The following is a 27925-nucleotide window of genomic DNA, read 5'->3' as shown; positions in this document are numbered from 1 at the left end:
TAACCACAGGGTAGATACCTAATTATGACTATGACAATGTTCTTGTCTTTGCTGGAACCGGCTAGGCTCCTCCATCAGCAATCTCATTTGTCCCCTCAAAATTTGCACAAGCTTTTACCTGATTTACCCTTGTCCAGCTGTAAACATTTAACTATAACTTGCAACACATTTGCCCCATTGGGACTTCTGAATAAGGCAGGCATAAACCTCAGAAAGCAAAAAGGATCCTCACCAACCCTTGGTGGAGGTCCCTTTAAAAATAATTTCTGGCCTTTGATGAGAAGGGCCTTAGCCCTGCTTATAAACACTGGGCTTCCCTCCCCAGAGAAACTCCACTCCCACTAGTAAGATGGAGGGATCCCCTAAAGTCTGGCAACCACCTGCCCCCTGTTAACAAGAGGGCAAGGTAGGGGTGTGTGTGTGTGTGTGTGTGTGTGTGTGTGTGTGTGTGTTTCCAAAGAATCAAACCAAATCAGTATGGGTGCCAAGTCAAGAGATCTGGCAAGCCACAGACCAGGAGAACATCCCATCCCAGATGTTTCCTCACTCCACTAATGCTACTGCCCTACAAAAATTGAACTGCCCATATTCTAGGATCATTGTATTCCTCATATCTGGTCATTTGTTGTTAGGGGGAAAGGAATTTATTCATTTGGATGAGAGCAACCTGAGCTAATAATTCAATACACACTAACAAATTTTTCTACCATAATGGAACCTTTAAGGGCAATAAACCATTTGAGGACTGTGTCCAAATAGCACCAAAACCAAATTTTACTTTCAAAGGCACGCACATCTGTGTCAAGTCCCTCTTCTTCCTTTTACTAACCAATGCTAGTACAACAGATATAAACTGCACAAGCTTCTGCATGCTGGCTGCCTGGTGAAATCCTGAAGAAGCCTCTCATGTGGTCCTGGTACATATCCCACATTCTTATGGGTGCCTGTTGTCAATGTTACCCATTATCACAAGGTAGAGCTTATGAGTTCCACTAGGATAAAGAGAGACTTTGGAAAAACTACAGCAGTCACTGCAGTCATCTTGTGATGTAGGGTTCCCCTCTGTATTCTGTCAATATCATTGGTTAATTAAAGAAACTGCTTTGGGCCTATATCAAGCTATAGGGTAACAGCTGGGAGGAGGGGATGGAACTAAAAGGAATGCTGGGAGAAAGGAGGTGGAGTCAGGGAGAGCCATGGGGCTGCTGCCAGAGACTGACATGCTGAAACTTTGCTGGTAGGCCATGACCTCATGGTGATATTCAGATTAATAGAAATGGGTTAAATTATGAGTTAGCCAATAAGAAGCTAGAGCTAATGGGTCAAGCAGTGATTTAATTAATACAGTTTCTGTGTGATTATTTCGGGGCTAAGCGGTTCCCTGCAACAATCTTGCTTGCGGTAGCTGGAGGAGCAGTTGCTACGGCCTCTTATTCAAACAGGAGCCATGGCCAATGCCTTAAACACAACCATAGAACAACCAGCTGCAGCCCTCAGCACACAACAGTTAATACTCACTTTCATACGGCCATTATAAATTTACAACAAATTGATTTATTAGATGAAAAAATATAAACCTTTCACTATTTGGTTAGGGCCAATTGTGATCCTCAATTTCAGTCCCTTTACTTAACTAATATCAAGTTTCTAGCAAGTCCTTGGTCGGACAGCAACTAAGAGATAGCTTATTGGGACCATGGAATCAAAAGTTTGTTAATCCCATATAACTTAAACTACATTCTTTGGCCAAGTATGGAATCACATAAATCCCTGCTAGACCCTTCTAAACTTGTTGCATGGTGTCTTATGGGAGGGGTTGTGGTGGCTCTAATATTTCTACTTAAGTGTCTTATACAGCTAAAATCCTAACAATAGCGGGTGAGTCTGTGCAGCTGACTTCACATCTTCTCACCTCCTGCCCCTCAGAAAATGGGGACTGCACACAGGCAGCAGCAACAAGCCAGCAAAAACTACAATATTTTTGGTTTTGGTTGTTTTGTTGTTGTTTTTATTGTTGTTTTTTTGTTTGTTTGTTTTTCAAGACAGGGTTTCTCTGTGTAGTTTTGGAGTCTATCCTGGAACATGCTCTGTAGACCAGGCTGGCCTCAAACTCACAGATCTGCCTGCCTCTGCCTCCCAGTGCTAGAATTAAAGGCATGCGCCACCACTGCCCAGCTTTGTTTTCTTTTGTTTTGTTTACTGTATCATTCAGGGACTAAAGACAAAGTAAAGGTTATTGATATGTTCAGGATAGATGTAACTTTTCTTCTCAATATTTCTGATCCATGAACAGTTAATCTGTAGGTGTGGAATCTGCAAACAGAAGAAAGACCAACTAACCTATGAAAAAAGGAGTTATCACTACACTTGTATAAATACGGCCTTTAAATGATAATATAATTGCAAGTGCTTAGGATACATCAAGTATTTGGAAACCACTGGTGTTCCTCAATATAATAACCATTATTTTACCAACACACATGCTGCTTCATTTGAGAACTAGCTCCTGACACTCTTTGAGCTTGAAATTTAGCTTTCAAATTAGCAATGTAGTCAGCTTGTCCCAAGCCTCTAGCATAATACTCATTGTGTCTTAGAACTTCTGCTTCCTGTCTTAGGGCCTAGAAGGCTGAGAAGCACTACGATGCTTAAAAGGGGATCTTGGGCCAAAGTAATGCACATAGTTGCCAAAACTTATTAGTTGGTACCCTTAAAATCTATACACCTTAGTTTATATAATATACAACTTTCAAAATTCTGCAACAACAAATAAAAAAGTCAGTGCTGGCCAACAGTCCATATTTAATTTATGCTCAAAGCTACAAAGATTAACCCAGAGAATACCTGAGATATCTCAAGCTTCACTGTTGCCCTGTGAAAAAATAGGGAGATTCATATGTTAATGGCAGTGTCTACAGTACAGAAAATATAAGGTATGTGCATAGGAACTAAAATCACCTTTTCAAGGGCCCAGGGATTGGTTGGAGTTTCGAGGCTCATAAAAAGCAAGGCAACAGAATGTGGTGGAATATGCCCGCAATCCCAGCACTTGGAAAGTAGAGTTAGAAGTATCTGAAACTCAAGGTCATCTTCATCTTCATCTGGCAAATCTGAAGCCAGTGTGAGTTACATGACACCCTGTCTCCAGACAGACAAACAAATAAGCATGGAAAAAAGACCTGTTTTCACTGAAGATTTCAGAAGATAAGTGAGAAGCTAGTTTATTGTTTTCCAGGATCACTGTTAAATATGCCTTCTTCGTGCCTTCAATGCCTACACTCTGCACCAGTTCTTAGTTGCAAATGTCCAAAAGGTCTTGTTCGTTCTATAGTTCTAAGACTGCTTTTGCTGGGTTATACCCCAATATGTGAAAATCTCAGCCATTTTGGCACTGAGGGTTACTTTTTAGCATTCATGTGGCCTAACTATATCCCAGGTCCAAGGAATCTTAAGTGAATTTTTTATGCTAACAATGTAGCCTAACTGTATCCCAGGTCCAAGAAATCTTAATAAATCCTTAATGATAACAATTTCATTTTAGTCTCATATTCTATAAAAAAGAATGAGCTTTCTACTTCCCAAGGCTGAAGAAGTAGGTTGTAAAAAAAACTGCTTGGCATTCAGAAGCATTCTTAGTTGAATCCTTTTCTTTAAATGATATATAAAAACACAACTCAAACAAGTTGTGACAGATTCTGACTAGTCCTGCAGTTCTGGGCCACAGAATCACTTCAGTGCTGTTATTTCTCCAGGAACTCCCACAATTTCTCCAGAGGTCACCATTTCCATTATAATTAATACTTGATCAAAGATCACTCATAAAATGATATTAACACTCAAATGTAGCTAAAGATGACAAAAGACAGAAGAAAATTAAATTCAACTGATTATCTACTGCACACCATGATGCAAAAGCTTAACTTCTACCCTGGCTCCTCATTAAAAAGACAAAGTTCCAATGTTTCTGTAACAAATACAACACCAATTGAACAATTTCAAATTAACAGCCTCTTTTCTACTCTCTCCCTCAAGTATGCCACACTTTCTTCACTAAGTTCCTCTTTGGAAAAATAAAAAAGAAGCATGAATCTTAAAGTTCTACTTACTATTGCCAGTAGCCATTTTACTTCAAAATAATTACTATAGATTATAATTTTGACAATACAAAGACAAGTTAAAGCTGTAAGTATATAATGTTGTTATATGAAACATCCTAATAACATATCAAATAGTCTATGAATGAAAATATTATCACAGGGATATTGGCCTAACACAGGAGTTGCTTTTAGCAGAGTATGAGCATTTCTACGGCCAGTTCAATCTGATAGTATGCAAACTGTAGGTTATCCCCAGTGCTGCAAATGGTATAGACTTACTATAATAGGACAAAGGGAATATTTTCTTCTATGGTAATGAAAATGTACTAAAACTTAATTAAAGAAGTAACACCTGTGTGACCGTGTAAAGTGTCAGAGTGTTCACTAAAATTGAATACACAAAAGTACATAAATTACACCTTTAATCCCAGCACTCGGGAGGCAGAGGCAGGCGGATCTCTGTGAGTTCAAGGCCAGCCTGATCTACAAGAGCTAGTTCCAGGACAGAGAAACCCTGTCTCGAAAATCAAAAAAAAAAATTACACCTCGGCAAAGATATAATAGGAAGAATGGGAGAAAGGCAAGAATAAGGAAAATAGAAAGAAAAATGAATAAAAAAGCAAGCACAGAGATAGGAAAGCTAGGTGCCATTTTATAAAAACCTGTTTCAGAGGCTAAAGAGATCGCTTGGGGGTTAAGAGCACTGACTCCTTTTCCAAAGGACCAATATTTGGTTCCCAGCACCCACATGGTAGGCTATAACCACCTGTAATTCCAGTGGATTTAACTAGACCACAAAGTCTAGTCTAATTGGTGAGCTTCAGGTCAATGAGAGATGCTGTTTAAGAGGTAGACAACTTTCCTAAAGATAGCACCTGAAGTTCTCCTTTGGTATCCACATTCACACACATGTACACATGCACACAGGCATGCATACACACACACACCATTTTAAACATTGAGAATTTTTTTAGTATGTAACTTACCTAGAAGGTTCTGAAACCTGAATTTATACCTAACAGTATCCAATCTCAATGTCAAAAGTTGAACATACCTTCTAACAAAAATCAGCAAAAGAATCACTAAAATTAAACTATAAAACAAATTAACTCAGTTGACATGTATAGAATATTCTACCCAAACAGTAACAAAATACAAATTACTTTTATCAGCACATAGAACTTATATGCTGAGAAATAAAACAAATCTTAACACACAAAAAACAAACAAAGTAATTTTCTATCTATCAGATCATAATGGAATGAAAATACAAATCATAAGCAAGAGTAATTACAGGAATATTTTAAATACATAGATTTATTTATGCACTTGTTCAATCTATGAACTGTGCATCACTGAAAAAATTGGGACTTTCTTAGGATAGACAGGGAAATATTGTCAGTCTACGTCTCAGGAATAGAAAGAAGAAGCCTAGGAAAAGTCCCAAATAAAATGCCCCTGCTCCTAGGACTGAATATACATCAGTATAGTAAAATGTAGACGGAAAAGGGAAAGACAACAAAGCAGTGCCTGTAACAGGGCCTGATTTAGCCAAGAATCATTTAGTGTACAATAATAAAAAAATTATTTCCATTTAAGAAAACAAAGAACCAAGTTCACCTCGACAAGCCACTTAAATATCTTTCAGTTTACAACTCAGTTTAATAGTTGCATCCCTGAGCCTTAAAAAGATAGCACAGAACCATTTCCAAGAGAATCTACTCTCATACCACACTGAAACATTGTATTTTACTTGAAGGAGGTCATATCTGTCTTATCTCCAGATCTTTGTACAAGCTGTGCCTTCTACCTAGAGCACCCACATCTCTGTACACTGTATTTTCAGTACTGGTGGATGAATAGTTACTTCTAGGAAGTGATTTCTTGTCTATCCAACATCTCAGGAGGGACTACTCAAAATGTCCCATGATGTGGGATTCCCCTCTGTATGCTGTGAATATGATTTACTACCACTGGTTAATAAAGACGCTTCTTTGGGCCTATGGCAGCACAGAATAGAGCAAGGTGGGAATTCCAAGCAGAGATAGAGGAGAAAAGAAGGCAGAGTCAGGGAAACACCATGTAGCTGCTGAAAGAATCAGACACTGGACGGAACCTTACTGGCAGGCCACAGGCACGTGACTATACAGAGATTAATAGAAATAGGTTAATTTAAGATGTAAGAGTTACTTAATAAGAAACCTGAGCTAATAGGCCAAGCAGTGTTTTAATTAATAGTTTCCGTGTGATTATTTCACATCTGGGTGGTTGGGAAACAAATGAGCAGTCTCCATCTACAGTCCCATAGTTACTAACCTTCCCCATTACTGCAGTTGGCCTACCCCAGCTCTACTTTGTCTTTTTATGTTGTTTAGTATTGTTTGTACAGACACCATCCCAGAGTCAGGAAGTGCTGCTAGAAGACCATAAACATCCTGACCTACCTGTTAGTTCCTTCAGTCTGGTGTCTTCCATATTAGAGAAATATTCTTCTTTGAGAAAAAAAGAATTATTTTCATTAGGGGAAACAATTTAATGCCTATCATGGTGGGTTTAACTGCCTCCTTTTCCCCATAATGAGTATCATTAAGTACACAGAGCCAATGAACCTATGTCACAGAAACTGCTACCAACAGAGACAAACCTGGTCTTTACTTTGATAGAAGGTACTTACTGGTAGGTCTATAGATGCCACTGGGATCTGTTTAGTAATGTTCTTGGCAGAAGCAATGGTATAACCAGTGATTTTCAAACCTGAGTTTGCATCAGAATCACCTTGGAGGATTTACCCAGAAGAGTTGTAAAAACAGAGTGCTGGATTCATACACTCAAAGACTTCATTTAAGGGCTGAGATGAACTTCAAAATTTTGCATTTGAGAAGTTCCCAGATAATAATATTCTTGGTCCATGGATAACACTGTAAATTCTGACTTAAACAACTCAAACCACAAACACATTTGTGATTTCATTTATCAAGACATATTATGAATAGCCAGGCAGTGGTGGCACATGCCTTTAATGCGAGCACTTGGGAGGCAGAGGCAGAGAGGCAGAGAGGCAGAGAGGCAGAGAGGCAGAGAGGCAGAGAGGCAGAGAGGCAGAGAGGCAGAGAGGCAGAGAGGCAGAGGCAGAGAGGCAGAGAGGCAGAGGCAGGTGGATCTCTGTGAGTTCGAGGCCAGGCTGGTCTACAGAGTGATTTTCAGGACAGCCAAGGCTACACAGAGAAACATAGTCTCTTAAAACAAACAAAAAATAAGTATTTATTGAAAGAGTCTTGAGACTGGCTCAGTAGTTAGGAGAAAGATAAAAGATATTTTGTGCTCTGTCACCCAGTCATCTTTGTCTCCTTTCCTGATGTCTGTCATAGCTACAGCATCACATTTTCAAAAGAGAACACATCAAGTAGAATGAAGGTGAGAGCTAAAGTTGGGAAAGAGGTCCTTTCTTCATGCTCATATTCTCTGATCTCAAAGACTTTTAGTTGTCTTCCCTTTAAGGCTCTTTGGTTGATACTAGGTCACATGGCTATAAGGGAGACCATGGGAGAAAATGCACAGGAAAGGAAAAATGGGCCTACCATTAATGACTTAGCACTTGAAGTGACTGCCTAGCTCCACACTTTCAGGGTTGATGTAGAACCCATGATGTTGGGTAAGCAGCCAATTATCCATGTCACCATTCATTCTTTGTGCAGATGCCCTATTGTCAGTCAATAAGAGCTATCCTCCAACTAAAGCCACCAGTCATACTGCTAAAAGAACAGTACAGCACCACACTATGTTAACTCTTTCAGCTTCCTTGCCTACCCTGTGAAGGAAAGTTAAATGTACCTTTGCCACAGGGTAGAAAGGAGAAATTCTGTGCTCACTTTTAGGTACCACAGAGCACATTTATCAGACTTTTCCAGGCTTAAACTGATCACTTACAAGTCAGTCCTGTGAAAAAGCACACCACAACATGCTGCCTACTTCAGGTATCTTTTTTTCCTAATCTTTAATATAACACTCAGGGCTGGGCATAGTTTATTATTATTGTTTGTTTGAGCTGAGATCTCACTATGTTCCCTAGACTGGTCTCGAACTCCACAGTTCAAAAGATCCTCCTGCACCAGCCTGCTGAGTGAGTACACAGAGTAAAGGCACAAATACCCCTGGTAAGTGTTCTAATTCCATACTATTTATGGGAAACAATCCCTGGATTTTTATCCTAGATTAATACTAAGAGAATATTAAAAGGCACCTAATGCCTGGTTTCTGTTCCTAGCCCATAAAAATTTGAAGACAATGCAAGCAGCCATCTTTAGGCCCTCTGTGGCCCACTCCAGCCAGCTCTGTGAGTCTGGAGGACCTACCTAGCTGAATAGACACAAAATGTCTATCACCGAGATTCTAACAATTTTCTGTCTTAAGAAATAAAAGGTATCAGGTAGATGGCTCAATTGGTAAACTACTTGCTGGAGAAGCATGAGGACCTGAGTTCAGATCCCCGGCAACCACATAGAAAGTCAAAGACTGTCTGTAATCCTAGGACTGGACGGACAGACAGAATTCAGGGGGCTTATTGTCCAGTCAATCTAGCAAAATCAGTGAGCTCCAAATTAGTGGAGTTAGCCTCTAGTGATGCAGTGAGTCTCTTACCTCCAAACACACACACACACACACACACACACACTGTATATGTGTGTACCCACATACGATACAAGTATACAAACACACATACAACACACACGAAGAGTTCAAAGTTTCACTCAAAAAATTTTGTCTATTTCACCTAACCAAGAAAAATGCAGAATGGGGGCTGAAGAGATGGCTTAGAGGTTAAGAGCACTGGCTGCTCTTCCAGAGGTCCTGAGTTCAATTCCCAGCAACCACATCATGGCTCACAGCCATCTCTCATGAGATCTGGTGCCCTCTTCTGGCACCCAGACATACACAGAGACAGAATGTTGTGTAATAATTAAAAATTTAAAAAATACATTGTGATTTAAAAATAAGTAAAATATTTTTTAAATTCAGAATGGATTTTATAAGCATACACTGTGTTTTTCTCTCATATGGCTCTGAAAATTCCACAGCAAAGACCTGCCTGTATATGCTGTATTCCCAGCAATTAGAAGATATAATGGAAGATATGCACACATGTGTATATGTCTGTGTGTGCATGTACATGTATGTATATGTATCACAATCAGGAAGATACACTGTTGTTTTTTTTTAATACCAAACAATTAGCAGATTCATTACTGGGACCCTGATGATCTTCTTTTGTCAAGATCATTTCTTTTTAGCAAAAGGGTTTGCCTTGATTAACAGCTACCAGTGATAACAAATGATAAAACGTTTGGATTTATCCACAAAAAATTACCTTGTCTAAAATTCTCAGCAAGAACCTAAGCACAATCAAATCTTTCCCAAGCTGGTGTCTATAATCAACATGACGTTTTGTGAAAGTTTTTTTCTTTTAGTGAACATTTATTTGTTGTTGAAATACTTATAAAGCATTTAATATTATTTCTGTTCACAACAATAAGCAAACTAAAATATTAAGCCCTGTTATACTTTGATAATTTTCAAGAACGACAGTGAAAACAGCAAACATGGAAATGTTTACTGATTCAGGTCATAACATGGAGTGGTCAGCTGACCCTCACAGGGCTTTGCAACAATACTCAGCAGAAGCCACTTTGTAATTGCTGGCACTAAATAGAGAAGTGGAATTCTCAGCTAGGTATTTAAGGAAATCGTGCAGATAGCTAGACACTAGCATAAGACTATATCTACTAAGGAGGGAATGGATCAATACAGTCCCAATTTGAGTAAATAATCGTAGGAGGTGTGGAGCCCCATAAACCTGAGACATTGGAATATGAGGATAAACCAGGTGGATTTCGGCATACTGGGGTTTTTCATACTGGCAGAGCAGCTGGGTGCCCAGCATCCTGTTGAAATACTCTCTTATTCCATATACAAGCTCATCAACAGAATATTCCCTATTATAAGCCTTTCCCTGTGAGTTCACAAAAGTGACATACTCCATGAGAATAGTATTTACATTCTTCTTAACAGGGAGTTGGAATAACTGCTTACACTTGTTTATCAATTCCCAGTCCTCAAGAAGACATTGCTTAAAAGTTCATCAGGCAACTTCAATTCAACTCCCATTCTTATCTTCCCTGCCTGCTCAGATTGACCAGTGGTGACAGTCCTAGCCACATTCTGGTGAGGAATCTGTGGTACTGTGCTGGTACCACTGCCAACTCTGTTTTCTCGAATATTCTGCATGTTCTTTGGCACTGGCATGTTAGGTGCGGATCCTGAAGAAGATGGTTTCTCCACAGGAAAGCTTTTTTCCATGGAGTGATGAACTTTCGCCACAGGGTACCTGCTCTCTACTCTGTTACCATTATCAGCAGTGTAGCTGAAAGTTCATTCCTCAGAATGAACTTTCTCAAAAGAGATGACTTTCTTTTCCACCTGACCTTTCTCAGCAGAGAGTTATCTCTCTACAGGGCATCTTTTCTCAAAAAAGTGACTTCTCTGCCCAGTGCACACTTTCTCTGCAGAGCAGACTCTCCTGGAAGATAGACCTTTCTCTGCAGGACGACTTTTTCGGGGAGGGCAACTTCCCTTGGCAGATAGATGTTTCTCTGCATGTCAGCTTTTCTTTGGAGGCCTATGTCTCCGCGTGGGGTCATCTTTCCACGTAGAGGGTCCTCTCTCACATAGTTACCCCTTTTCCACTGAGAGACACTCTTCTTCAGGGCAGCTTTTCTTTTAAGGCTCTCCCTGTGGGTCCATCTTTCCCTGCAGAGGGTACTCTCCCTGCCGAGTTACCCCTCTCAACTTAGTGACCCTCCTCTGCAGGGCAGATTTTTTGGAGCCTGACCTCTTCCTGTGGGGTAATCTTTTGCTGCAAAGGGTCCTCTCTCTGCATAGTTGCTCCTTTCAACTGAATGACCCTCCTCTGCTAGGCAGATTTTGATGGGGTGACCTCTCCCTTTAAGGCAGTCTTCACCTGTAGAGGGTCCTCTCCCTGCAGTATTATCCCTCTCGAATGCATAACCCTGCTCTGCGGGGTAGCTTTTTCTAAGGTGATGTCTTCCTGTGGAGCAATCTTTTCCAGGAGAGGGTCCTCTCTTTGCAGGGATGCCCTTTTCAGATGAATGACCCTCTTTGGCTCAGTAGCTTTTGATGTGGAAGCCACTCCCTGCAGGGTGATTGTCACCTGCAAAGAGTCCTCCTTCTGCCGAGCTACCCCTTTCATCTGAGTAACCCTCCTCTGCAGGGTGGCTTTTCTTCTGAGGCTGACCTCTCCCTGTGGGGCGATCTTCACTTGCTGAGGGTCCTATCTCCTCAGAGTTACCCCTCTCTAATGAGTAACCCTCCTCTCCAGGGTACCTTTTTCTGAGGGACTTCTTCCCGTGATGTGATCTTTCCTAGGAGAGGGTCTTCTCTTTGCAGTTACCCTTCTCAGATGAATGACCCTCCTCTGCAGGGCGCATTTGAAGAGGCGCTCTCTCACTGCAGTGCTAGTCTTCTCTGGTGAGCGACCCTTTCCTGCCAGGTGACTTTTTTCAGCTGGCCGAACTCTCCCTACAGGGTGATCTTTCTTCTCTATGGAGAGTCCTCTCTTCACAGAATGGCCTCTGTCTGCCTGGTGATTACTCTCTACAGAAATAAATTTCTTGACTGAGGAGTTTTTCTCGTCAAGGTGATGGTTCTCAGTAGAGGAACCTCTCCCACCAAAGTAACCTTTCTCAGCAGATGGACTTTTCTTAGTAGAAAGTTCTTTCTTTGCAGGTTGACCTCTCATGACAGGGCAGCCTCTCTCAGCCAAACCACATTCCTCTGTAGAGTGATGTTTTTCTTGATAAGGTGAACTCTCTCTGTAGGAAGAACTTTTGCAGCAGAGAGATGCTTCTCAGATGAATGGCTTTTCTCAGAAAAGTGACGCCTCTTCCCAGAGAGGTGCCTATCAGAGAGATACTTTGCGGCAGAGAAAATTTCCCTATAGAATGACCTTTTTCAACAGAATGGTGCTTCTTGGCAGAGGAACTCTTCTCTGTAGCATGATGTTTCTCAGCTAACAGAAGCTTCGCAGCCAAGGTGCTCTTAGCTGTAGTGCAGTGCTTCTCAGCTGTGGGACTTTTATCTGCAATGTGATACTTCTCAGGGGAGGGATTTTTCTCTTTTGTACAGGTTTTCTCATCAAAGCGACCTCTCTCCAAGCAACTTTTTGTGGCACGGCAACCCTGTGGTCTTCCTGGAAGTTGACGATTCCTCAGCTCAGCTGACTGCTGTTCTGAGGAGCATACACCTTTCTGGCCTGCCTGTAGCTTGGTTCTGCTCCACAAAGTCATCTCCTTTCCCAAAATGTTGGTCACGAACATAAGGTCCTTTCTTTCTGGAACTCATTTAAGTAATACTAATGAATTCCCAGATTTTCTACTATTATCTGGAAAAATGGACTGGGAACACAACCCAGAAGTTTGTTGTGTGAATTAGTTCTACAGCCAGGATCAAAACTCCCCACTGCTTAGCAAATTTAGCTCTTTTTTAAGGATGGTAGAGGAGAGGCACTCTGCTTGTCCAACTGCCAGCACAAAGTGAGGTTTCTCTGGAAACTATCTGTACACAAACATCATGGGGGGGGGCGATTATGCCCTTCAGCCAATCGGTAGTCCTATGTAAATTATACTATGTTCCACAGTCAAATGATTGGACCACCACTCTGATGTCATAGTGATGGCATGTGGGGAGGGGGGGGAGTTTTTTAAAGATCAGGTTGTCCTAAGGCACACAAAGATCCCCAAGCTTTTGCCTCTCCAGTGCTGGCATTAAAGGCTTGCATGGCCTGCTCATCTTTCTTGACTTTTTTTATGCCTAAATCACTTGGTCTCTACTCTTCAATCATGAGTGCAAGGGTGTGAAGAAGCTCTGTACTTAAGGTCCCTGCAGCCCAGAGGGAGAAAAAGAAAAGGGTGTCATCTCCAGCCTATCATCACTGAGGAAGAATAGGTCTCTTTCCATTCTCCCTTTTTACATTGCCTCCAAATTTGGTACACTTCTGAACATGACAATGAGTTCATTTCCATTCACCCTGAGAATGTAAGGATGATAAATTAATGTATTAAACTGTGTATCTGAAAAAATAAACAGATAGACCAAAACTTAAAAGAAAACTGGGAAAAGATACAAGATATAAATTGAAAGCTAGAGTGGCAATATAAGTATCAGACAAGATACACTTTAAAACAAAAACATTACAGAATAAAGAATGCTTTCTAATGATGAAAGGGTTGATTGTAATAGGAAGCTATTAAAATCACGAACATGTAATCATCTAAGAACAGAAAAAATACATGAAACAAAAAGTTACAGAGATACAATAGACAATTCAAAATACTAACTGGAGATGTCAATAACTACTTTCAATAGCAGTTCGGACACTAGAGAGAAGTTAACAGTGAGATAAAAGACTTGAACAACACTAAGAAGCAAATAGTGCCCTCTTCTGGGACCCAGATATACATGGAGACAGAATGTTGTATATATAATAAATAATTAAAAAATTAAAAAATACATTGTGATTTAAAAATAAGTAAAATATTTTTTAAATTCAGAATGGATTTTATAAGCATACACTGTGTTTTTCTCTCATATGGCTTTGAAAATTCCACAGCAAAGACCTGCCTGTATATGCTGTATTCCCAGCAATTAGAAGATATAATGGAAGATATGCACACATGTGTATATGTCTGTGTGTGCATGTACATGTATGTATATGTATCACAATCAGGAAGATACACTGTTGCTTTTTAAATACCAAACAATTAGCAGATTCATTACTGGGACCCTGATGATCTTCTTTTGTCAAGATCATTTCTTTTTAGTAAAAGGATTTGCCATGATTAACAGCTACCAGTGATAACAAATGATAAAACATTTGGATTTATCCACAAGAAATTACTTCGTCTAAAATTCTCAGCAAGAACCTAAGCACAACCAAATCTTTCCCAAGCTGGTGTCTATAATCAACATGACATTTTGTGAAAGCTTTAAAAATGTTTGTATTTAAGGTCTATAATCAACACAGCATGTTGTGAAAGTTTTAAATATTAGTATTTAATACATTTATAGTTTTTATTTTTAATTTATTTTTTGAGATAGAGTCTTATGTAGCCCAGGCTAGCCTTAAACTCCATATATATAGCTGAGACTAACCTTAAACTTCTGATTTTCCTGCTTGTACCTCCTAAGTGCTGAAATCAGAAGTGTGCCCAAGTGCTGGGGGTATAGGTGTCTACTACCACAACTGGCTTAAAAATAATTTAGTCCTAATGAGACAAGCAAAATATCAGCACTTGTGGTAGTTTGAATGAGAATGGCCTCCATTGAATACCTGGACCCTAGTTGGTAGAACTGTTTGAAAACGATTAAGTGTGTCTTTGTTGGAGGAGATATGTGACTAGGGTTGTTTTGAAAAGCCCAGACTCCTTTCTCTTCTTCTGTCTTTCCTTCCCTCACTCTCTCTCCCCCTACTCTCCCCCTGATTGATAGACTGAATAATTCCCTCCTGGAAGGAGCAGGGTAGCTCAGGAAACTCCTAAGAAACAAGACTTGCCTGGTCCTTCCTGAGTACATAAGCAGTAAACAATTGCTGGGGAGAGGAAATTGTTCCAGGCACTGCCTGTAAAGTCTGCAGGTAACGAATTCCTCTAAAACTTTCTTGAGCAGTAACTCATTCTGGGGTGGGGATTTTTAAGTATAGCTCCCCCAGTCACGCATGTTTCTGTAAGTAACCCCAATAAAACTGTTTGACAAAGATGAATAGAGATGAAATCATTCCTTTGTTCTGTCATTGTGTGGGGAAGAATTGCTTCTGTGCATTTCCTCAGGAAAAGTAATGCAACAATATTTTAATGACTAATAACATTCATTGAGTAATTGACTCTATGTCAGGTGCTGTGTTAAGTGCTTATCATGTATCATTTTATTCTATCTTTTTTTGTTTTTTGGTTTTTGAGACAGGGTGTCTCTGTGTAGCCTTGGCTGTCCTGGGACTCTAGATCAGGCTGGCCTTGACCTCACAGAAATCCAGCTGCCTCTGCCTCCCAGTGCTGGGATTAAGAGCATGCACCACCACCACTGGGCCTCTTATTTACACCTTAAAAGAACCTCACAGAGTTAGATTCATTACTTCTCCCATTCACATAGGGACACAGGCTGTTTCTGTTGAGATGCAATTTGGGTCAAGATCATATAAGTAGAAAAAAAAAACAAGACGTAAACCAAGTAAATTTGGCTATAGAAGAAGTAAAAAGTTATAGTGCTGTAGTGAACCAATAGTTTATCAGTCAATGACATTACTCTATTCTAAATATTAGTATTTGCATATTTTAAATATATAGTAGTTAGACTACTATATATTGGTTCTGTTATGGGGATAAAGTGCCAGAATTTATACATTTGGAGTTGATATTGATACTTTTGGAAGAAAGGTTATTTCTGTTCCAGAACTCCCTCACTCCCTCACTCCCTCACTCCCTCCCTCCCTCACTCACTCACATGAAACATACCCTGAAGCCTTAGTTCATCACTTCCAGACCATCTCATAGATCAATCCCAGACCAACATTTGGTTCCACTTTCACTGACCTACCTCTGTAATCCCTATAGACCAGCCAGTGAAAAACCAGCCTCATAGTGATAAAATGAAAGCAGATGACTTACAAGGACAGCACAGGGGTCAACTCTGCTGTGTCCATTGTTACTTTAGGGTGCTGGAGTGTGTGTCTGTGTGTGTGTCTGTGTGTGTGTGTGTGTGTGTGTGTAGACAGGGTCTCACCATGTAACTCTAGTTGGCCTGCAACTCACTATGTAAACCAAGCTGGCCTCAAACTCCGTGTTCTGTCTCTGCCTTCCTACTGCTGGGGTTAAAGGTGCCCCCATGCTGGCAGGTTGAGTGTGGTGGTGCTGAATTCTTGTAGCTATGCTACACTCACTAACTCATCCAATTTGAGAATTATCTAAGGAGGATTTAGAAACCAGATAATGTCAGGTGAGAATGAAGGTAGAAGAGAAATGGGAAAAGAGGGGGAGGTAAAAAATAAAATCAAGACACGGTAGACTGGTGGTAGATTGTCTATGGTTGATGATTGAGGGGAAATAGGAAATTACTGTTGAGTGCATAGTTTCTTTTGAGAGTCATGAAATGTAGAATTTATTATGGCAGTGTTTATAAAATTTTGAACATGCTAAAAACCACTATACTTTAAATGGGTGATTTTGCAGTATCTTTTTTTTAAGAAAGAGAACACGTGTATTGTATAACTCAGTGGTAGACTGCTTGCCTAAACTGTGCAAAGTTTAGGCTTTTATCTCCAGCACAAATGAAAGACAGAATTTAGGTAAGTAGGCTTACATATGTAATCCCAACACTCAGAAGGTAGAAAAAGGAAGACTGCTACACATCTGAAGCCGGCCTAGACTACACAGTAAGTTCCAAGATACCCTTCATAGTAGGGCTCTATATCTCGGCGCTACCCCACCATGAAAAAAAAAAAAAAGAAAAGGACAAATTATGAAAAACAATAAAACAATGCTCAAGACATAAAATATTAAAGCCACAACTATAAGAAAAGAAACCAAGTACTCTTTCTGTATGAATGGGACAGATTAACAAAAGCAAAAACAAGGTTTATTCTTTGCTCCAAAACAGAACACTAAATCTGAAAATCAAATATTTAAAACATTTATTTTATGGGAGGCGGGGAGGAGGCGGAAATTTTTAATAAAAAAACACATTTATTTTAAACAGCCTGTTTTATGTTTGAAAATACAAGTAGCTGTAGAATTTGGGATCAGAACCAAGAGGGGGGATTATAACATGAATTAATGGTAGAGTGTCAACCTGGAAAGCACAAGTCCCTGGGCTCATTTCTTTGTAACACACACACACACACACACACACACACACACACACACACATGATATAGAACAGAAGTAGTTTAAAGACAAAGAAAGACAGGGAACAAAGCAAATACCATATGAAGGAGAGTCTACCCTATAAGATAGGCTTCCAGGGCACTGCTGGGGACTCTGACCCATTTGTGAGGTTCCTTGCAATAGCCTGTTCCATAAAAGAAAATCTCAAGGGTAGATGAAAATATGCCAGGTAGCAAGGGACCCATTCTAAACATCAGTCTAAAAGCCTCACGGTAGACAGTGTGTTCTTGCTAAAGATTGTACGGATTTCAAAAATTTTGGTACAAATCACTTTTTTTGTAAAAGAGTTTTTGTACTAATCCTGAATGCTCCCCTCCTGATACCCAGGCCACCATCAAGATTCTCTTCTCTCCTTGCAGTCCTAAGAAGCTATAAATCACTGAATACTGAATATAAAAATTTGCAGCTATTCAATACTTAGGACCAAACTATACAGAATTACCATATGACCCAGCAATTCTAGTTTTTGGTACATAATCAGATGAACTAAAAGCAGGAATTCAAGTAGATATTTTCATTTCTATGTTTATAGCATCATTATTCATGATAGCAGAAAGGGGAAGGCAACTCAAAGGTCCATTTAAAAGATAGGTAAACAAGATGTATACTATTCAGGCCATGAAATTATTCAGGCTTAAAAAGGAGTGAAATCCCAATACATGCTATGACATATTTTAATCATGAAGATATTATGCTGATAGCAATCAGTCACCAAAGAGTAAATTTTGTTGAACTCCACTGATATAAAGTGCCTAGAATAGGCAAACACAGAAATAAAAATAGAAAAAATGGCTATAAAGGGCCACGGAGAAGGGAAATGGGGTATTACTGTTGAATATAATGATTACGGAGCTTCTTTTGGCAATGTTGAAAATGTTATGAAAATAGTGCTACAATTAGACAACATGGTGAATATACTTAACAGCAATGAACTGTATCCTTAAATGGATAAAATGGTAGTTTACATTATATTATATATCTATATATAACATGGTGAATATACTTAACAGCACTGAACTGTATCCTTAAATGGATAAAATGGTAGTTTATATTATATTTTATATCTATATATTATAACAGTAAAAAGCAATTTAAAATTAGAATTTGTACCTCTTAAAAGCCGCACTTGATATTATGGGATCTCAAAATAGGCCAGCCCAAAGGAATTCTGTGACATATATTTATTAGCTATATGAGTGTTTTGCCTGGATATATATATGCATTATATGAGTGTCTGGTGCCCACAAAGGCCAGAAGAGAGCATGGGATCCCCTGAAATTGGAGTTACAGACTTTTTAAGTCACCATGTAGGTAGTAAGAAGCAAACCTAAGTTTTCTGAAAGAGCAGTGAGTGCTCTTAAGTGTGACATCTTTCTGACCCTTGTTTTGTTGTTTTTAGGCAAGCTCTCACTCTGTATTACAAGCTGGTCTCTAACCATGCAGCCTACACTGGCCTTGGAATCATAGCAATACTCCTGCATCAAACTCCTGAGTGCCATGATTACAGGTATGCACCAACACACCTAGCTTCTCTGGCATAGTATAAAGTGATTACAATTACAGAAATAACTGTAAATCTGTCTCTTGTAAAAGAAATTTCTCCTATCTATAGTGTAGGTAACATGGTACACAGGTTTCTTTTCTAGATTTCCTCTTGTATGCCTGTGGTAAAGATGGTGGGACCTTTAAAATTTTGAATGTTTATATTTTATTGTTGATATTAATATGTAGCCTCGGGGAATAACAAGAACGGAAAGGTTGTAGTTTAACAGTAATGTGTTTGTGTGTCAAATTGACAAGTCATTGATTGCCCTGGCTAGTTTTATGTCAATTTGACACAAGCTAGAGTTATCTGAAAGGTGGGAACCTCAATTGAGAAATGTCTAGACAAGACTGGTCTGGAGGGCATTTTCTTAATAAGTGATTGATGGAGGAGGGCTCAGCCCATTGTGAGTGGTACCATCCCTGAGCTAGTAGTCCTGTGTTCTGTAAGAAAAAAGACTGTGCAAGCCATAAGGAGCAAATCAGTAAGCAGCAACCTTCCAAGGCCTCTGCATCAGCTCCTGACTCTATGTTCCAGCCCTGCTTGAGTTTCAATCCTGACTTCACTCAGTGATGTAGTATAAGCCAAATAAACCCTTTCCTCCCTAACTTGCTTTTGGTCATGGTCTTTCAACATGGTGATAGAAGCCCTAGTTAACACACAAGCACAGTGTGGTGAGAGATAAAAGAACTTGAAGAAGTGTAGCCCAAAAAGGGGTCTGTCATAGATGCTGTGTTTGTGGATAATAGAAGTTTGTCAAAAAGAATGCCGAGTGCTCGTTTCTGCCTAAAACAGTCATACCAAGCAAAGAGAAAATTGTAGTACTATAAAGAATTTCCTGACCCAAGATGTGAAGGATCACCCCTCCAGCCAGCTGCCACAAATGTCCAACTGAGGTCTATTATCTATCCCAGAAAGAGACAAAAAAATCATAACTGATTAAAAAGGACAATTCATCCTACATTCCTTCAGGAGTCCTTCTAGACCTGAGTTCACAAAGGAAAACCAGTCTCAGCCTCTCTGTTCCAAGATAATATGAGAGAGAGAGAGAGTTGTCCCAAATCCTAGAGTTCTAAGCATAAATTCAGTTACTTAATCTCTATAAATTAGATACAGCACAAAGAATTAACACCTAGACTCCATAAACATATGGGCACAGCACTGTTCAACCTGTCCGAGTCCTTCTGGTAAGTATATTGACCAGACAACTGGCTACAGCCTGCCTTCATTCTGGCATGGCTGGCTTGCTTCAAATTGGTCTATTAACCACTCATGCTATTTAGATCACTAAAGCTGGAGGCACTGTCAGTGTATATTTAAACAGAAACCTGTAAGTCTGGCACAGGCCTGTCACAGTAATTCCTATCCTGAAATAATGTTGTTCTCCAAAGACCAACTCCCTTTTGTTCCAAATATAAAACAGTCAGGTTTTGGTAGAAGACATTAGTGTCCTGCAAGGGATAAGGAAGTTCTCCAACACTCCTTCCCTTTCCCTCTCTCCCCATCTCCCCCTCTTTTCCATCCCAGAGGTCAAAGTAACACCAAACTGAAGCAACACTGCCAACACTGCTGCAGCCTGGCAAAGTAACACCAAGGCCCTGAAACCTTCTAGCTCTTGTGAAACCAGGTGTATATTCAGCAAAGTAGACTAGGAAGTAAAACAGAAAAGTAGTTACTTGCACCAAAATACTCCCAAATGAAACCACAATTCTACCTGCCTTTTTTTCTTCTACTGATGCCACCTATAGGTTTCTCTAATGTCAAAACATTTGCACCCACCACTACCTTGAGTCTAGGGATATCTGAAATCATTTTCATTCTGGCTTCGACTTCCTCAAACATTTCAGCTTCCAAGTTTCCTAGGTAGGTTTTAAGTCTGCACACATACATTTCTCCAGATCTGGAAAATACTACCTACCTTCAAATCTTTCCTCAGCAAAGCGAGATTGAGTTTCTACATGAGTGGAGTCCTAGAAAAAGGAAAACTTGTGTCTCTGCAAAAGGATCTAAAATCAGGCGTTTGTCCAGAAGCTTGCCAGAATAGCATTTTCTTCTTGTTTACATACATAGTGAACTCATTTCCAACCAATGCTCCTAAGTGTTAAGGCCCAAATCTTCTTCTAGGGCTTTACTCACTTATAGATTAACTATCTTGCTAAAGACAACAAGAATGCACAAACTAGAGGCAATCCTCTTTGATCTAGTCCTATTTTCACTGGGGAGAAATCCCACCTACTTTAGATCCAGGACCTGAGGTAGATAGGACTGTAAGCATTGTCTTCCCTTACATCTTCATCTCTGTTTCCCTGCTTGGCTGAAAACTATTCTGAGTGAGCTTTTAGAATCTAAGGGGCAATTTATTAAATCAGCTATTATATACCTGCCTCACGAAGCAGCACTCAGTTTGGCAAAGATAAAAGTATGCAAATATTCATAAGGCAACACAGTAAAGCTATCACTGACACAATGAAGAACTGCTTGAGGTAGTAGCCATGGATGTGCTCTCACATCTCAACGAGCATGCTTACAATTAAAAAGACTGAATGCCTGTACTGACAGAGGTGTGGAAAAATTAGAACTCTCATTGGAATACAAAACAGTTCAGCCACGTGTTAGCAAAATAATGCTGTTCTCCTGGTCTTGTGAATGTTACCATATGTGATGGAAGAGGTCCCTAGGAGACTGTAGAGATGTCTCAGTCAGTAAAATGCCTGCTGAACAAACATGAGGACCTGTGTTTGGATCCCAAGAGCCCTCGTTAAAAAAAAGCTGGCTATGGTGGTATGTGCCTAAAATTATTTTAGCACCTAAAATAATGGGGGACCCCTAAAGTCCACTGGCTAGCCAGTTTTACTGAATGAACCTTAGGTTCACCGAGAGACTTGCTTCAAAATATAAAGATACAGTGATCAAGACAGCCACCATCAACCTCTGACCTCCACATGTGAAGGCTCTTTTTAATTACTTTTGTTGGTTTGTAAATACACATGTGAATGTGTACCTGAATGTACAAGTACCTATGTACCTAACCACAGATACAGAAACACAGACAGACAGACAGACGGATGGATGGACGGACAGACAGACGGAGACACGGAGACACACACACACACACACACACACACACACACACACACAAAGGGATTTGCAGATGTAATTAAGCTAAGCTCCAAAGTAACCAACCACAAGGGAGCTAGGAAAGTTCGAGTCAAGAATGATCTGATGTGGCAAAGCAGCAGAAATTAAAGACAGAATCACAGATGTTATGCTGCTGGCCTGGAAAATGGAGGAAGGGTTAAGGAATATAGGAAACAGATTTTTCTCTAGAACCCTCAGAAAAGTACTGCTGACACCTTGATTTCAGACCATCTAATCAAAAAATAACTTACTTTGCTTTAAATCACTGTCTGTAGTATTAGCAACAATAGAAAATTAATGCAAGCTACTCTATAAAATAGCTGGCAATAACTGCTAAAATTGAACATATACCAATTTTATGACCCAGCAGTTCCACTCCTGTGTATATAACCAATAGAAATATATTTGCAGTAGATCTCTATGAGTTCACAGCCAGCCTGGTCTACAGAGCTAGTTCCAGGACAGCTAGGACTGCTACACAGAGAAATCCTGTCTCTAAAAACCAAACCAAACAAACAAACAAAAAAAGAAATATATTTTCAAGACCACCAATATATGCATAAGTATTATGTCTACACCAGTTTTAATCAAAATGATTAAAAGAAGAGTGGGAGCCTTTAATCCCACGACTCAAAAGTGAGGGAAGTAGATCTCTGTGAGTTTGAGGTCAGTATGGTCTACAAAAAGAGTTTAGAGAGTTCTAACTAGCCAGGGCTATATAGTGAAACTTTTTCTCAAAAATGATAAGAAACTAGAAAGGTGAGTATGATTTAAAAAAATCTCTAATCCCAGCACTTAAGAGATAAAGCCAGGAGAATCAGAAGACAAGGTCATCCTCAGCTATAGTCAGTTTATAGCTACTCTGGGCTACATGAGAGTATGTCTCAAAAATCTCAGACAAACAAAAGTGAATAAATAAAAAGAACCAAAAAGGGCTGGAGAGATGGCTCAGTGGTTAAGAGCACTGGCTGCTCTTGCAGAAGTCCTGAGTTCAATTCCCAGCAACCATATGATGGCTCAAAACCATCTCTAGTGGGATCTGATACCGTCTTCTGGCATAAAGTCATACATGCAATAGAACACTCATAGTCATACAATAAATAGAAAGAGGCATTAGGAAACCTTGTAGGGAATGAAAATATTTAATTTCTCGATCTACACATTGGTTACATGAATGTATACATAAAAAATCATTAGACTATATACTTAGGATGTGTAAAGTTCAACTTCCAAATGCTAAGCCCAATTTTGTTTTATTATTATTATATTATGTTTTTCAAGACAGGGTTTCTCCATATAACAGCCCTAGCTGTCCTGGAACTAGCTCTTGTAAACCAGGCTGGTCTCAAACTCACAGATCTGCCTGCTTCTGCCTCCTCAGTGCTGGGATTAAAGGCATGTGCCACCACCACCCAGTATTTACATAGCATTTAACTGTATTAGAATAACCAAGTATAATGAAAAATGGGAGAAAAGGAAAAAGAAAACCAACAAAAGTATGTGTGGTCATAAAAAGTTTTAGGGAGGAGGTAAAGTGTAAGTCAACTACTAAAACATGGGCAGGATAGACAAATGGTGCGGGAGAATTGTCTGTATTCTGTCAATCATGTTCTAAATAAATGCTGATTGGCCAGGCAGGAAGTATAAGCGGGTCAACCAGATAGGAAGTAGAGGCGGGGCAATGAGAACAGGAGAATTCTAGGAAGGAGGAAGCCCATTCCTCCCAGTCCTCCACAAACATCCAAGAAGCAGAATGTGACCTGCCCCACTGAAAATGGTACCGAACCATGTGGCTGACATAGATACGAATGGGTTGGTATAAGTTAAAGAGTTAATAAGAAGCCTGAGCAAATGGGCCAATCAGTTTATAATTAATGCAGACTCTCTGTGTGATTTTCTTTGGGGGTTTACTGGCTGTGGGAACTGGGCAGGACAGAAACCCCAACAAGCAGGCCTACAAGTTACAGACAAGAATAAAGAAAACAGACACAGTCAAGTAGTGGTGGCACACACCTTTATTCCCAGCACTTGGGAAGCAGAAACAGTAGATCTCTGTGAGTTCAAGGCCAGCCTGGGCTACAGAGTGAGTTCCATGACAGACTCCAAAACTACAGAGAAATCCTGTCTTGAAAAACCAAGAAAAAAAAGAAAACAGATGTAGAGAAGAAGTTAATTCTAGACAGAGAAGGGCATGCAATTGTCGGTAATGTATAAATGGTGAAAACTGTACTGATACTAAGGGCCAGGTCCACCAGTCAGAGAAAGAGGCTACAGGGTAAGTGCAGCTCTATCTCCACAAGCCTGGAAACTATCACAAGCAGTTTAGACTGTACTCTATAGGCTGACATCAAAGGAGATGAAAGCCAGAAAGGAACGTGATGGATTCATGTTAAGAAGGGTTATCTGGATACAGGGACCCATAATGCTCTTTTAATACTCATCTGGGCTGGGCGGTGGTGGCACACACCTTTAATCCCAGCACTTGGGAGGCAGAGACAGGAGGATCTCTGTGAGTTCAAAGCTAGCCTGGTCTACAAGAGCTAGTTCCAGGACAGGCTCCAAAGCTACAGAGAGACCCTATCTCAAAAAACAACAACAACAACAAAAAAAAATACTCATCCGGTCTTAGATGACAAGTCTAACCAAAGGCACTGGTCACAGATATGGGAGTCATAAAGGATGAGGGAGCAGAACTTCTGTGTGTTTGACTATTATGGGAAAGGTGAACCTCCAAACCTATGTGACTAGTAAGCCCATCAAAGTAAAAGGAAAATCAGGTACATCTTTCCCTCTTCCTATCGGGCTGATCATGAAGGATCAAAGGGCTGGAAAGCACCAGTAAGGCTGCCTGAAGTGAGAAACTGAGTTATATGGGCCAATACCTGAGGCCAGTTTATGAGAAGCAATCTGGAACAGGAGTTGAGACTTATATATTTTACCTATATAACATGAACATTCTATATAGCAGGGAGCACAACTACTTAAGCTGTGACAGTCAGTGCCCCAAATGCCCTTACCAACCTCATGCTCAGCCATGAGATTTACTGATCCTGGGATTCACTGACATACTCATGATCCAGGTTCCCATCAGCTATCTTTGTCAATCTTTTCCTGGAGTTCTCCCCACAGTTTACCTAAATTATAATTGTTTTATGAAATACCTTCTACATATATTGTTTTCTCTGGCAAGTTGTTTAAAGACTTTAGTTTTTGTCTTTACTCTTCAGTGATGTCAATTTGATAAACTGAGACAAGTCTAGAGAGGGGCTGCCTGACACTTCTATCCTGAAGCCATCAGGAGACAAAAGTAAGTTTTACCTACTACTTTTATTATTGTCATCACCTTATAGACCTGATTATGAACAAGAGAATCTATAAGTTATATTCCTGAGAATGATTAAATGACAATTAACAAAAATGAGAATTTGTACAAGAGAAACCTGGACAGGTCTGAAGGCAACTTATTTTAGATCTGGAATGCATTCTTCATGCCTGATCCTAATCAGGTAATGTGAATCAACATTCAGTTATGGCACAATCTAATATGGAAGCCATTATAAAAGAGTTACAGAAATGTTTACCTTAATTACACACAAGTACAAATTCAGTTCTTCAGTGCTCAGTACCCATGGGGTTGGTAACTACCATATGGAATTTTAGATCTAGAACATTTCCATTTTCATATATAATTCTATTGGAAAGCACTGTACCTTGTAGTCCTAACCTGCTGGACTGGGTAATAGGGCACTCACTCTGAAGTCATTTTTAACCTAACAAAGAGGAAAGAATTCTTTAACTTTTAGTAGTCAAGATAAAATTAGGTACCACAAAGGGCATTTACTATTTTTCAGCAGAAAGACATTCAGTCCTCCAAGTAAAACTGCAAGAAACTAAAAGACAACTAAGAAATTAATGTGAAGGAGCCTACTCTTTTCACTTTGTTCTATAAATAGGGTTAATCTCATACCAGAAGACTATGTAGGGGCATGCAGAAATCAATGGACCATTAATAGCAGCAATTGCTCTTTAGAAAAAACTTGTAGTTAATGAAAATAAGATCAAGTGAAGTGGAAATTTAAGTGGCTGAGGAGAAGAAAGAACAAGAACACATTTTGTAGAGTAAAACTACAATTAGAATTAGCTTTTTTAAAAAAAAATGCTTTCCTTCTGAAGTCATAATTAAAACTATTAAATGATGTGGGTTATCTAACTAATGCTATGAATACCACTTAATTTTGTTTATAGCACATGAGTCCAATGGTGGAAAATTACCCAAATGCAAAGAACACTTCTACTGAAGTCTGTCATAATATTTCACTACCAATCATCATCCCTGACTCAAGCAAACTGAACACATACAATTAATGAGGTAAAAACAAAATAAAACCCAGCAAAACCACTTAAAAAGCTACCCTTTACACAATGCTGTTTCCCTTCCAAGTCAGTAGGATATTGAAAACACACACTGAGGTGCTGAAGGAAGAAAACATAAAGGAATCCTATTGCTGTATAAATTGTTTTAAAAATAAGCACAGCAGGAGTATTCTATTTTACCTAGTTAAAAAATTGATGGTTATTTCAAGTTAATGGCACACATTAAAATATTGTTTTGAAGTAGGGATAAAGTACTGCTCAATAAAGGACTTTGTGTACCTGGAGAAAGACTGTGCCACAAGTGAATTTTCTGTTCTGTATTTATTAATTTCAGGCATTCCTATTTGGTCCCTCTCAGAAGAGATTCAAGTTGTTGATTACAAAATACAACAGTAAACATGGGAAATGGATGTGAGGAAAAAAGGGTAGGGACAGAATAACAGAGCCGAGAAGTTAATTTAATAAACCTATTATTGAAATTGGTATACTATACTTGTTCATTAAACCAGCACTCAAGTCTTAGGTCTAAAGGTGAAGACCAACCAACTGCTCCAGGAACAGCTTGGTCAGACAGAGACTTATCCTGCAGGCTCTGAAGTAAATGCTTGATATCTGGCATTTTCCAGTAAGATCCTCTATGCCTAATGCCAACACTCTCCCATTAGATCACAGAACAAGAACAGCAGAACTCAGAATGGGACTAGTAAAGAGTGTAGCATCCAATTTTGAAGCATCTGTCCTAATAAGCTCATTAGAACTGGAAGGTGGCTTCCATAACAGGGACTATTACAACTCCAACAATACTCAACAGCACAGTAATCATATTCAATAAAATGATATACTTAGAACACAGAAGGCTCAATTTAGACCACTTCACTTGTCATGTCTAGATCCATAGTGATGTCCAAGACAGTAGCCAGTAACTGCAGTTGGCTAGTGATCACTCAAAGTCTGACCAGTTCAAATGAAGATGTTCCAGAAGCATAAAATACACAATGCCATTTGATAAACTGTCTCAATGATTTTATATGCTGAACTTACATTTTACAGATAGTTGGTTAAATTAGTGCATATGTATATATATATATATATATATATTACGTTTTCTGTAACATAGCTACTAGAAAATTTAGGATTACATGTGGCTACATTTTATTTACATTTTCTGGCACAGACCTACACTGTTGTTTAGTGTTTTGACTTTTGTTTTCATTTCTTATTTGTTCTGACAATAGTCACAAAATTATAAGTCTGATATACTATTTTTACTTTTAAAATATAGCTAAAGAAGCCACAGAACTATTAACCCCAAATTGGAAAGATAAGTATGTCTGAATGGAGCCTAAAATTCTATAATATACCTTATCTTTTATGAAATCCTGGCACAAAGTTTAGCATATGGCTCTCAAAAATGCCAGTCTCCCTACTTACCATTTAGTCCACAATAAAAATGGAATTTTATATCCGCAGGTATATTTATATTTAATATTTACACTATGGAAGATGTGTTTTTCATTCCTTTTCCCCCTAGTACCTCTTCTTTACTGTGTTCTACTAAGGAACTGGTTTAAAATAGATTGCAAATTAGAAAACAAAAACTGGTGTTCTTTGGCTGGTTTTGTATCAACCTGACACCATCTAGAATCATCAGAGAGGAAAAAGCCTCAGTTGAGGAAATGCCTTGATGGGATCCAGCTGTAAGGTAATTTCTCAATTAGTGATCAATGGGGGAGGGCCCAGCCCAGTGTGGGTGATGCCATCCCTGG

General features: G+C 39.4%; 1 protein-coding gene and 1 pseudogene across 8 annotated transcripts in view; both read right to left on the bottom strand.

Moving 5' to 3' along the window:
• The window catches only part of Map7d2 (MAP7 domain containing 2), a 105277-nt gene that overhangs the window by 65663 nt on the left and 11689 nt on the right, over positions 1-27925 (bottom strand). The window lies entirely within an intron of this gene.
• LOC119804584 lies at positions 9745-10792 on the bottom strand (annotated as a pseudogene).

The sequence above is a fragment of the Arvicola amphibius genome, chromosome X, assembly GCF_903992535.2.
Source record: "Arvicola amphibius chromosome X, mArvAmp1.2, whole genome shotgun sequence".
NCBI classification, from domain to species: domain Eukaryota; kingdom Metazoa; phylum Chordata; class Mammalia; order Rodentia; family Cricetidae; genus Arvicola; species Arvicola amphibius.
This window is presented reverse-complemented; position numbering and strand designations above follow the sequence as displayed.